General features: G+C 38.6%; 1 protein-coding gene across 2 annotated transcripts in view; it reads right to left on the bottom strand.

The window, feature by feature from the left end:
- The window catches only part of SLC6A15 (solute carrier family 6 member 15), a 49,102-nt gene extending 37,027 nt beyond the window's left edge, over window positions 1–12,075 (bottom strand). For both annotated transcript variants that reach the window (XM_032644110.1, XM_032644111.1), the window contains exon 1: window positions 11,796–12,075. The gene's annotated coding sequence lies outside the window, so the exon portion shown is untranslated. The remainder of the gene's footprint in view (window positions 1–11,795) is intronic.
- Window positions 12,076–12,785: the final 710 nt, after the last annotated feature.

Below are 12,785 nucleotides of genomic sequence, written 5' to 3'. Positions count from 1 at the left end.
GCTAGATTCAAAACCTTTTAAAATCAACATAATAAAATTTTAACTTGTGGTTCTCAAGCCTAACCATTTTTAATGTGTTTTTCCTTTCTTAAGATTGTTTCATTGCCTCTCCACATAAATTTTGAAATCAGCTTGTCAGTTTCTACCCAAAATAAAACAGTCTGCTGGAATTTTGAATGGGATTACATTGATTCTATAGACCCATTTGTGGAGCACTCACATCTTAAAAAATTGAGTTTTCCAATCTATGAACTTGGTATATCTTTCCATTTATTTGTATCTGCTTTAATTTCTCTCCAGAAAAAAGTGATTTTTTAAAATACAAGCTATATACCCTGCAACAATGCTAAATCAAGTTGTTATTTTTAAAGATTCCTTAGGATTTTTATATAGACAATATGTCATTGGTAAATAAAGATAGTTTAGCTTTCTCTAATTGTTTGCCTTTAATTTCTTTTTCTTGAGTTATTTTCTGGCTAGGACATCCACCAAAATTTTGAACAGAAGTGTTAAGAGCAGATTTCTTCATCTATGCCCCAATGTTAGTGGGGAAGTACTCAATATTTTACTGTTAGGTACAATGTTAGTTATGGATTTTTTCATCAGGTCCTTTTATCTGTTTAGAAGTTTCTTTTATTCCTAGTTCAGTGATTTTGTTTTTTGAATCATGAATACCTGTTGAATTTTGTCACATAATTTCCTGCTTTTATTAAGATAATCACATAACTTCTTAATCTGTTAATATAGAGTATTATATTGATTGATTGATTTTGTATCTTTTATTATGGGATAAACCCCACTTACTCTAGATGTATTACCCTTTTAATATATCACTAAATTTAGTTGCTAATATTTTGGTGAGGATTTTTTTCAACTATATTCATGGGAACATGGATCTGTAAAATTTTTTTTCTTATATTTTACTTCTCTGGTTTTGGTGGACTCCTTAATAGAGTTCTGAAATGGCCTCTCTTTTATTTTCTGAGAGACTATATGTAGGATTGGTTTTATTTCTTCCTAAAATGTTTGGCAGCATTCACCAATAAAGCCATCTGGGCCTGGAGTTTTCTTTTATGGAATATCTTCAATTAAAAATTCAATTTATCTTATTGATATACAGCTACTTAGGTTTTCTTTTTCTTGCTGTGTTAGTTTTGGTAAGTTGTGCTTTTCAAGGAATTTATATCATCTAAATTGTCAAATTTATTGGCACAAAGTGATTCATAATAGTCCCTAGTGTTTTTTAACACCTGCAGGATTTTTAGTCTTATCTCATTTTTTATCCCTGCTATTGGTAATAGGTGTTTTCTCTGCTTTTGTCTTGATTATTCTTGCTAAAAATTTCACTATAGAGTTAACTCAAAATAGAAATAATTCACTATAGAATTAAGAGTTCTTACTCCATCTTTCCAGACTTTTAAACTACTATTGTTACAACATCTTTTGAAATTATGTTATATTAGACATTAATAAATGTTTCCAGTGAAAATATGCAAAACCCTAAAATAGCAGGCAGGCACTTGCATCTTAGATATGAGAGATGACTCAAACAGACATGCCTGTGCTGGCTAATTACTAGCATTTTCCACAATCTTAATATTCTATAATAAAGAACTAGAACAACAGTAAATTATCTCCCTGACTTGGACAAATTCAAATTTTACTTAATAAAGTTTTCTTTAAATATGAACCAATTCTGAACATTGAATCTGAAATTCATTGTAAATTCAAATGAAATATATTTTTTCATATTCTAATGTATAAGGTAAAAAGTAAAGACTATTTGAACAAAAATAAAATATTGAACCATATTGAAATACCCAAGAAAAAAAAGGCACATGTTAAGAAGTTTGTAGTTATGAAATAATCGCCATAGAAAAAGACAAAATTTGGTAACATAATGAAATAATGATTTTAACAAATAATACAAAAGATTTTCAACCACATAGAATACCACCTAAGCATTTATTTTGCAAATTATATCTCTTTATATAAAATGTCTGCATTAAGCAAAAAGATAACAAAAAAATCACAGAATCAATCAAAAGGAGGAGAACACTTTTACAAGTGAAATACAAAGTCACAACTTACACTTGGTAACATACGTTTTGCCCAAAAATGTGGACTATAACACATCTATCAGAATGGCTAAAATAAGTAGATAAATAAATAAATAAATAAATAATGACACCAAAAGTTGGTGAGGTTGTGAAGAAACTAGATCAATCATATATTGCTGATAGAAATGTAAAATAGTATAGCCACTCTAAAAAATAGTTGGCAGTTACTTTTAACACTAATAATAGAGTTACCATTGTGACCATCATTTTGCACTCTTAGGCATATATCCCAGAGAAATAAAAACTTATTTTCAAGCAGAAACTTGTACATAAATGTTCATAAAAGCTTTATTCATAATAGCCCCAAACTGAGAACTACCCAAACGTCCTTCAATGGGTGAATGGTTAAACAAACCGGAGTATGTCCATATCATGCAATACCAGCCATAAAAAGGAAAGAACTATTGATACATGCAACAACCTGGATAAACTTTAAGGGAATGATGCTAAATGGGGGAGAGAAAGCCAGTTTGAAAAGGATACATATTTCATGATTCCATTTATATTACATTTGTGAAATTAGATAATGACATAGATGAACCACAGAACAGTGGTTGCTAGGAGTTATGGTACAGAAGGACAGGTGGGTGTGCTATAAAAAGGTAGCACAGGAGAATCTTGTGAGATGGTTACCATTTAGTATCTTCATTGTGATAAGGGTTGCATGAGGCTATACATGTGATAAAATTGCAAAGAACAATACATACATACAGAAAAAATGACTGCATAATCTGGAAAAGCTCTATGAATTGTACCAATATCAATATGCTGGTTTTGATATTGTACTGTATTTTTATATAAGATTATAAAGTGGGGGAGGCTAAGTGAAGGTTACACAGGACCTCCCTTTGCACCTTCTTGTGAGCTTGCAATTATTTCAAAGTTAATTATAATTATACAGCAATTCCCAGAAATTGAAATGTATTTTTGTTGACTTCTATAAACCAAGGACAGATCTTAAATTTTATTTAACTAAGTCTTTCAAAAGGCCTTTTAAACATTTTGAAAATATACAAAAAGTCTTTAAAACATTTAAAATTTTATAGAGAACACCTCAGATTTAGGCACTGTGTTCATTTCCTGAGGGTGCTATAACAAATTCAGATTTAGTGGCTTGAAACAACAGAAATCTGATCTTTCAAAGCTCTGGAAGCCAGAGATTTGAAATCTGTTTCAGTGAACCAAAATCAAGGTGTTGTCAGGTCTGAAGTCCCTCAGGAGGCCCTAGGGGAAAGTCTGTTCTTCGCCTCTTCTAGCTTCTGGGGCTGCCGGTGTTCCTTCACTCATAGCCACATCACTCCAGTCCATACCTCCATAGTCACATTGCCTCCTCCTCTTCTATGTGTGTCTAATCTCCTCTGCCTCTTTCATATAAGGACATCTGAGATGGCATGGCATTATAGGGCCCATCTGGACATTCTAGGATAACCTCTTCATCTGAAGATAATTTCTGCAACAAGTCTTTTTCCAACTAAGGTAACAGTCACAAGTGCCAGGAATTAAGAAGCAGACAAATCTTCAGGAGCTATTATTAGCCTCCTGCAGGCACATTCTATTGTATTACACTTATTTATATATTTGTATTATCATGCCTTATGGAAAAAATGAATTTGAAAGCATTCAACATGCTTCATTGTCATCATCATAGAATGTCAAGTATGATCTCTCTCAGATGTTTCCTATAATAGATAGCAAACACAAATGTTAACAGTTCTTCCCAATGCTGTATTATCCCTGTTACTCATCTCATTAATAAGATGGAGTCTATTTCCCCTTCTTTTAATTCTGGGCTGGCCTTGAACTTCTTTGACCATTAGAATGCAGAAGTGACACTATGCAAATGTCACTAGGTCTCAGGAAGCCTGGCAGTTTCTGCTTTGACTCTTTTGGAAGCCAGACACAATATAAAAAATGTCCACCTGCCCTGTTAGAAATCCCACATGGAAAGTGAGAGAGACACTCTATCAGCCACCAATTGTACCAGCCATCTGAGCTAAACCCACAGGAACAAGAACAAAGATGTTGACATTCTAGCCCCAGTTGAATAGCCAGCTAATATCAACTAGAAATATCAACTAGAACAGATGAAGCACCTAGCTGAGCCCAACCAACACAGAGGATAATGAAAAATAATAAATCATTATTGTTTAAAGTCACTACAATCCCAGGAAGGTAACAGAGGGTGAATGCTTCAATATAACATTGTTTCAAACGTACTAAAAAAAAAAACAAAAAATGGATAGTTTGTTATGTAGCATATGTACTAACTGCCTAATGGGGGAGAGAAATTGAATAGTCACTGAATTTAACTGAAAGTAAAAATAGTTAATTAAATTTGAAATATTGTCCAAGGAACCATTCACAGTGGGGCTAGACCTGTGTAAAAAAAGGTGTGGTTTAGGTTTTTAAATCCATGCAGTGATTCTCTTGTAACCACAAGATAAATATTAGCCTTGAAAGACACGTTTAGTTACCCTAATGTAAAGCTCCATGAGGTCGATTTTATGCTTTTGTATATCATTTTATATATATCAGAAATGAAACAAGGATTATAAGAAAACCTGCAGACATCAAAATGACCATAAAGAAATACTAGCAAAAACTCTACACAAGTAAATCTTGACAACTTAGTTGAAATAGGCTAATTCCTTGAAAAACACAAACTACCACAACTTACCCAACATAAAACAGGTCATTTAATATCCATATAACTATTTAGAAACATGAATGCATTATTTTAAAACTCTCACAAAAGAAATCTCCAGGCCCAGATGGTTTCACTGGAGAATCCCACCTAACATTTAAGAAACAATTAACACCAACTCTGCATAATCTCTTCCAGACAATAGAAGATGATAGAACACTTCGCAGTTCATTTTATTAAGTCAGTATTACTCTGAATCCAAAACCATACAAAGATAGTACCAGAATAAAACAAACAAAAAACTATATATCTATATCTTTTGTGAATAAAGACAAAGACTTCCTTAACACAATATTAGAAAACAGAATTCAGTGCTATATAATAAGAATTATACCCCATGACCAAGTGGGTCTTATTCTAGGTACACAGGCTTGTTCAATATTCAAAAATGAATAATGTAATATTTTCCCTGAAGCTCAGGAACAAGACAAGAATATCTATTCACATACTTTTATTCAGTGTAGTACTGGAAGTTCTAGCCAGTGCAGTAAGGCAAGAAAAGGAAATATAAGGCATATAGATTGGAAAGGAAGAAAGAAAATTTTCCATATGTGCAGACATCCTGATTGTCTATATTGAAAATACCAAGGAATCTACAAAATATGAACAGTACTTTTATATTGAATACTTCAACTGATGAAAGAAATCTAAGAAGATCTAAATATATGGACAGACATACCATGTTCACAGACTGAAAGACTCAACACAGTAAATATGTCAGTTCTCCCTAAATTGGTATACAGGTTTAAGGCAATTCCTATAAAATCCCAGCAAAAATTTTTGTAGATATAGATTATTCTAAATTTATATAAAATGTCAAAAAACTAAGATAGCTACAACAATTTCAAAATGGAAGAATGAAGTAGGAGGAATCTTTCTACCTTATTTGAAGACTTATATAGCTACAGTGATAAAGACTGTGTGAGGTTGACAGAAGGACAGACAAATAGATCAATGAAACAGAAGAGAGTACCCATAAGTAGGTCCACACAAATACATCCAACTGATTTTTGACAAAGGTGCAAAAGCAATTTCAGTAGAGAAAGGATAGCCCTTTCAACAAATAGCTCTGGAACAATTGGGCATTCCCAAGCAGATATAGCCTGGACCTAAATTTCATACCTTATACAAAAACAACTCAAAATGAATCACGGACTTAAATGTAAAACATCAAACTATAAACCTTTTAAAAAGAAATCATCAGAAAAAATTTTGAGATCTAGAGCTAAGCAAAGAATTCTTAGACATGAAACCAAAAGCAGAATCCATCAAAGCAAAAACTGGTAAAATGGACTTCAAAATTTAAAAATTTGCTCTGTGAAAGAACCTATTAAGTGGATGAAAAAAATAAGCTAAAGACTGGGAGAAAACATTTGCAGACCACAACCCCAAGGAAAAAAAAACAGTATTTAGGATCTATAAGAACTCATAAACATCATCAATTAAAAATAATTTAGAAAATGGACAAAGGACATTTCACTGAATATGATGTCTAGATGGCAAATGAGCACATGAAACGAGGTCTGACATTATCAGCCATTAGCAATGGTAACTAAAACTACAATGCAATGTCACTACATACTTATTGGGATGGCTAAAATAGAAAGACAACCAAATTCTGGCAAGGATATGGAGAAAACTGGATCATTCATACATTGCTGGTGAGAATGTAAAATGGTACAGCTCTCCAGAAAACAAAACATGCAACTACCATATAATCCAGCAATTGCCCTCCTGGGCATTTATGCTGTAGAAATGAAACTTTAGCTTCCATAAAACCTGTAAACAAGTTTCTATAGCAGCTTTATTCATAACAACCCTAAACTGGAAAGAACTCAGGTGTCATTCAATGGGTGAATGGTTAAACAGACTGTGGTAAATCCATACCATGGAGTACTACTCAGAAATAAAAACAAACCACTAATACACACAACAGCTTAGATTAATCTATAGACAATTATGCTGAGTGGAAAAAGCCAATTCCAAAAGGTTGCACATTATATGATTCTACTTACATAACATTCTTGAAAAGACAAAACAACAAACATGAATAATAGGTTAGTGGTCACCACGATTTAAGGAGAGGTTGGGGACAGGACTGAAGTGGTTGTGCTTATGAAAGGGCCACACAGGGATCCTTATAGTGATGGAACTCTGTAACTTTGCTTTATCAATGTCAATATTCTGATTATGATGTCATAGTATAGATTTGCAAAAGGTTACACTTGCAGAAAACTGCATAGAGGGCATGCAAGAACTCTCTGTTATTTCTTATAATTATATATTATCTTATATAATTATTTCTTAACAACTTCATATGAATCTATAACCATCTCAAATTTTTTTTAAAAAAAACCTTAGTCAACTCACTAAAAAATTGTGCATTTTTATGCTGATATAACCAGTTAATTTTAGTGAATCCACTAAATCTCATCTGCTGCTCTAATACAATTTTATTACTAAGAATATTCAATGTAGGAAACTTTCCTATAAATTCAGAAACTACAAAAATCATGGACCCAAAAGATCCATTGACTTTTTTTTTTTTTTCGGTACCTGGGCCTCTCACTGTTGTGGCCTCTCCCGTTGCGGAGCACAGGCTCTGTACGCGCAGGCTCAGTGGCCATGGCTCACGGGCCCAGCCGCTCCTTGGCATGTGGGATCTTCCCAGACCGGGGCACGAACCCGTGTCCCCTGCATCGGCAGGCGGACTCTCAACCACTGCGCCACCAGGGAAGCCCCTCCATTGACTTTTATACCTTACTCATTTGATGGCATCTGATGCCTGGCTACTGTTCTCCCAAGAGTACTTTTTATATACTACTGTTTTCACTTTAGAATATGTTTAAATTTATATTTAGAATAAATAATACAGTAATATGGTGGGTATAGAGTGAAAAATATCTTCCCACTCTTTTTCCCCAGCACATCTAATCCCACCCCTATCTCTCTATAAGTCACCAAAGTCCTCCACAGATATTTGGTATATATTCAAGCTAATATGTATGTTCAGGCTAATATGTGTTTTCTTTCCACCTTCCCAACCTTTTTCTTTTTACACCACTGTTACTATATACTATATGATACATAATTCTGCATCTTGGTTTTTCACTTTAAAAATCTTTTAAACCTTTTGCTCTCAATACAATAGTTTATTGTGTTTTTTTAAATGATCGTATGGGTATGTCATACATTACTGTGTTATTTAAAATGATTGTATGAGTATGTCATATATCAGTCATTTCTGACACTTTGCTTCAGAGTTCAAGCAACTCACTTTGTATATCTGACATTTACATATCTGTAGAATAAATTCCTAAAAGCGGAACTGCTTGATCAAAAGTTATGTGCTTTTATAATTTTGGTAAATATTGACAAATGACCCTTTATCAAAGCTGTCTCAATTTGTACTACCACAAGCAAAGTATGAAAGTGCCTGGTTCCCTATGCCTTCTTCAATACAGTGAGCAATATATTTTTTTAACATCTTTATTGGAGTATAATTGCTTTACAATGTCGTGTTAGTTGCTGCTATATAACAAAGTGAACCAGCTATATGTATACATATATCCCCATATCCCTTCCCTCTTGCATCTCCCTCCCACCCTCCCTATTCCACCCCTCTAGGTGGACACAAAGCACTGAACTGATCTCCCTGTGCTATGCAGCTGCTTCCCACTAGCTATCTATTTTACATTTGGTAATGTATATATGTCCATGCCACTCTCTCACTTCCTCCCAGCTTACCCTTCCCCCTCCCCGTCCTCAAGTACATTCTCTACGTCGTCTGCGTCTTTATCAGTGAGTAATATTTTTGATCTTTGCCAATCTGATAGGTGAAAAAGCTCCCAGGTTAAGCATTCTGTTCAAAGATAACAATCAATTAATCTTATGTGAAAGGATACCTTAGCGCGTCAATCACAAGGAAATAAACTGAACTTCGAGACTGGAAACAGCTCTCTCCTATATCAAGTGGTACCGTGCATTTAATACCACCCTGTAGCCCAGTCTCTAGGGCTTGCTGTTCACCAAGAAATATGAGACAATCATTACTGGTCAAAGTTAATGTATAAGCAGATAAATTTGTTTATTAAAAAAATTATTTACTCAATATATCCAGAAGAGTAGTTAGGACTTGTTTTAAGTTATAGGGCAAACTGGAAATAAATCTAAAGATGCCTGCTATGTAACCTTGAATGTTTTCACGCATCAGACTACACCCATGGATTTTTGTTAATAATGCAATCTGCTCAGAATCTATTTTAAAATCGACTCTGCATAGGAATATATTATTACAGCCAATCATGCATATGTATGCAGTAATAAAGGGGTTAACACACTCTCCAAAGGAAGTTGAGAAGTAAATTGAGAAGTAAAAGCTTTCCGTGCTTTTGATCACCAACAGTCTCTTTCAGGTCTATCATTCTAAGTCAATGATTTTTTAATTACCTGGATAATAACCCCAGAGTTCAAAGGAATGCAAAATTTTTACCAATTAAAACAAAAGTTTTGTCATGACAGGACAAGCATATTTTCTAACATGTACAAAATAAAATTTGAACTGTGATCACTGGGTAAACTAACGCTTATCAATTTAGGTTTTAGTAATTATTCTAACTTATTTTAAAATTTCAACTACTGACAACTAAGCATCTCACCTGATTATTGGTATCTCAAACAGCTATGATCCAATTTAAAAATTCTTTACTATTTGCTATGGTTTGAATGTTTGTGTCCTCCCCCCATCCCATATATGTTGAAATTCTAACCCCAAAGTGATGGTATTAGAAGTTGAGGCTTTGGGGGGTTAATATGAGATGCTAGAGAACTAACTAGCCCCTTCGACCACGTGAGAACACAGTGAGAAAGCACCATGAACCAGGAAGCAGGCTCCCACCAGACACGGAATCTGCTGGCACCTTATCTTGGACCAGCCTCCAGAAGTGTGAGAAATACATTTCTGTTCATTATAAGCCACCCAGTTTATGGTAATTTGTTATAGCAACCTGAACTAGACTGAGATAGTATTTCTTATTTACTTTATTAATTGGATAACAGAGCACTTATTTCCTAAAAACATATGTGAACATCTTTCTTAACGCCATTAAAATACAATATCTTGAGTTACATATATTGGAATATAAAGTAATTCTTGAATCAAATATATAACGTGCAATCAGAAAAAGAAAACTTGTCAACAAATGATGACATTCTCTTCCTTTCACAACATTAATTCCTATCTTTCTGCAAAAAAAAGAATATACTGAATTTTCTTTTCAGTTGGAGGAAAATGGTCAATGAATTCAGTAATATATTGATAATATATTTTAAGCTAACAAATATACATGGATCGCTGGTCATGTAAGACACAAAGCCCACTCATTTTCGCAAAAATAAAATAGACAATTTTGATGGTTGAATACTCCGAATTTAATGAGAGAAATACACACACTCTTCGGTCCATCATCAAGTATTTATTAAATACCTGCTACAAGTCAAATCCAATACTATGCGTTGAAGACAGAAGCAGGAGTGTATCTCAGCAGCATTCTTGCAGAACTGAGGCTGGGTGGGGTAAGGAGCTCTTCACGGGGTTGTTCGTCAGAGAATGATATTTCTTAAAGCAAACACATTGTTCCCTGTGTTTCGGGAAAGCAACCAGGCAATGACAGGTATAAAACAGCTTTAAAAACGGGGAGACGAGAAGCCCAAATGTAGCACAGAACGCAAACGCTTCGGTCCTCTTGTGTTTCTGGGCAGTGGACCAAACATACGGTGCAGACTGAGACTGGGTCTACCTTTAAGACCTGGAGGGGAAACGGCCGGCCTAGGGGAAACGGTCGCAGTCTCATTTGCATAAGCACCCAAACACTGCTGACGTCACGGCGCCCGAGTGCGGACCCCGCCCCTTCTTACTCCACTGTTTCCCCGCTAGGGAAGAGAACGGAAAGCGGAAAGAAGAGCTCAGCACCGGAGAGCGCGAACCTGTGGGCTTCCCTCTCCGCGAACGAGCGGCAAACGCCGCTTTTCCGCTTAACGGAAAAGCATTCCAGCCACTGCGGCCTCTGAGACCGGGTAGGTCATAACTGTCCCCAGGGCAGCTCGAGCGTTTTTAACCCATTCGTATTTATAAGGCGCGTTACTGACTGAAACTCTACCCCTATACTCAAAACGGTCCTCTACCCAGGCCACGCACAAACGAGCCGAGTTCATGAAACGTAGAAACGGTCTCCCATCATCTTAAAATCCCGGCGCCAACACCCTCACCACCACATCCTCAAATCCCTGGATGCGCAGAAACACACAGGCTGTGCTTTCTCCGAGAGCCGCGTGCCTTGTGCGGGAGAAAGGCCCACTTCAGGACCATTTAACGCAGGATACCTCAGGCAAAAGGGAACTGGGGTCACGTGAAAACACACCGCCTTGGGCAGTCGCCTTCGGCAGTTGCAAAAGCAACCAGAAGCGAACGAGGAATGAGGTTGGCTCCTCTCCCCGCCCCACCCTAACCTGTACGAGGATCAGCTTCCAACTCACCGAGAGCCCTGGAAGCGTCTGGCTCCGTCCCGACCCTGGCAACTTTCCGACTTGCCTCAGGCGGACCCCGCCCTTCGGCCAACCCTGACTGGACTTGGAAACGACTAGTCTTTCGGGGATGCTGTGGTCTCGGCAGGAAGGAAGAAGGATGGCGGCACGTTTCGACCCATGTGCTTCCCGTTACACACCGCTTCTAGGCCCCCCGATTGTGCACAGGTGCAGGACGCAGAGCCCGAAGGGTCGCCCGCTGAGCCCAGCTTCGCCCTCCTGGGGCTCTGGAGCCGCCCTACCTCCCCTCACCCCCGGACACAGCCTGAGTCCTTCCCGGGATCCATCCATCAATTCCGCTCCCTTCCCCGGCCCCGAGCTCCAGGGTGCCTCACGGTGAGCCCCACCCTACCTACACCGTGTCCTTAGCGGTAGAAGCGTGTCCTCACCGTCAGGGTGTCTTGGCCGGCGCCTCTTGCTGTGTCCACGTCCCGACAGAAGCAGCAGTGGCCAAGGGGTCGGGTCCAGGTGACTGACCGAGGCCGCGGGGAGCTGTCTGCAGAGAAGCAGCTGCTGAGGGCGGGCGGGCCCTGGGGCAGGGTGCAGGGGGTCTCTGCCCTGCGGGCTGGCAGGGGACTACTCCTGAGCGCCTGTGTGTCCGCCAGGCGAAAAGCACGAGATGCAGGCGCGCGGGTGCGTGCGCGCGCGGGTGTGTGTCAGTGTGTGAGTGAGGGTGTGACGGAGGCGCCCACGTGCCCGGCCCGCCAGAGCTGCGGCCGCCAACAGGCTGCGGGGGAGGGGGAGGCTGCGGGCGCCTGGGGGACGCGAGCCAGGTCTCCAGGCCCGGCGCCGCACCTCCCCGCCCCGCCGCCACTTGACGCAGAGGCCGCTGCGGTTGCCTCGCTGCGTCCTCCCTGCGGTCCCGGCGGGGGACGGGAGGGACTCCGGGAAGCCGGCTTCAGAGCAAAACAAAACAAATCCCCCCGCGCCATCCCGTACTCCCCCAACCTACACAACCGAAAGGATGGGCATCACTTGCCCGCCCCCACCACTGCCACCCCGCCTTTGTCCCAGCCGGGATAACAATAGAAATGGTCCTACCTTACACCCTTTGAATATTTTCCGAACGTCGGGGACCGAACTAGAAGCAGTGAATGACCCAAAGAACACTCTTCCCTAGCTTTCTTTCCCAGCCTGCCATTTACATCTCTCGCAAAAGGAAAGCACTCTGGGCATTTGCTCCTCCATCAAACGGTGGCCTGGATAGCGCTCAGTGATTCTGGCCAAATGATGAAAGGCTCTTTTAAGGAGCCAGTCCTCACCCTGTGTTGGTCCCTTAGCATCCCACTCGTCTCCAAGGGGTCTTATTACAAAATGAAGCCTGACTCACCTCTTGTAGCAATGAAGACATACTCATTAAGCCACGTGGAGAATTCCTT

Source organism: Phocoena sinus, chromosome 10 (assembly GCF_008692025.1).
Source record: "Phocoena sinus isolate mPhoSin1 chromosome 10, mPhoSin1.pri, whole genome shotgun sequence".
Classification (NCBI taxonomy): domain Eukaryota; kingdom Metazoa; phylum Chordata; class Mammalia; order Artiodactyla; family Phocoenidae; genus Phocoena; species Phocoena sinus.
This window is presented reverse-complemented; position numbering and strand designations above follow the sequence as displayed.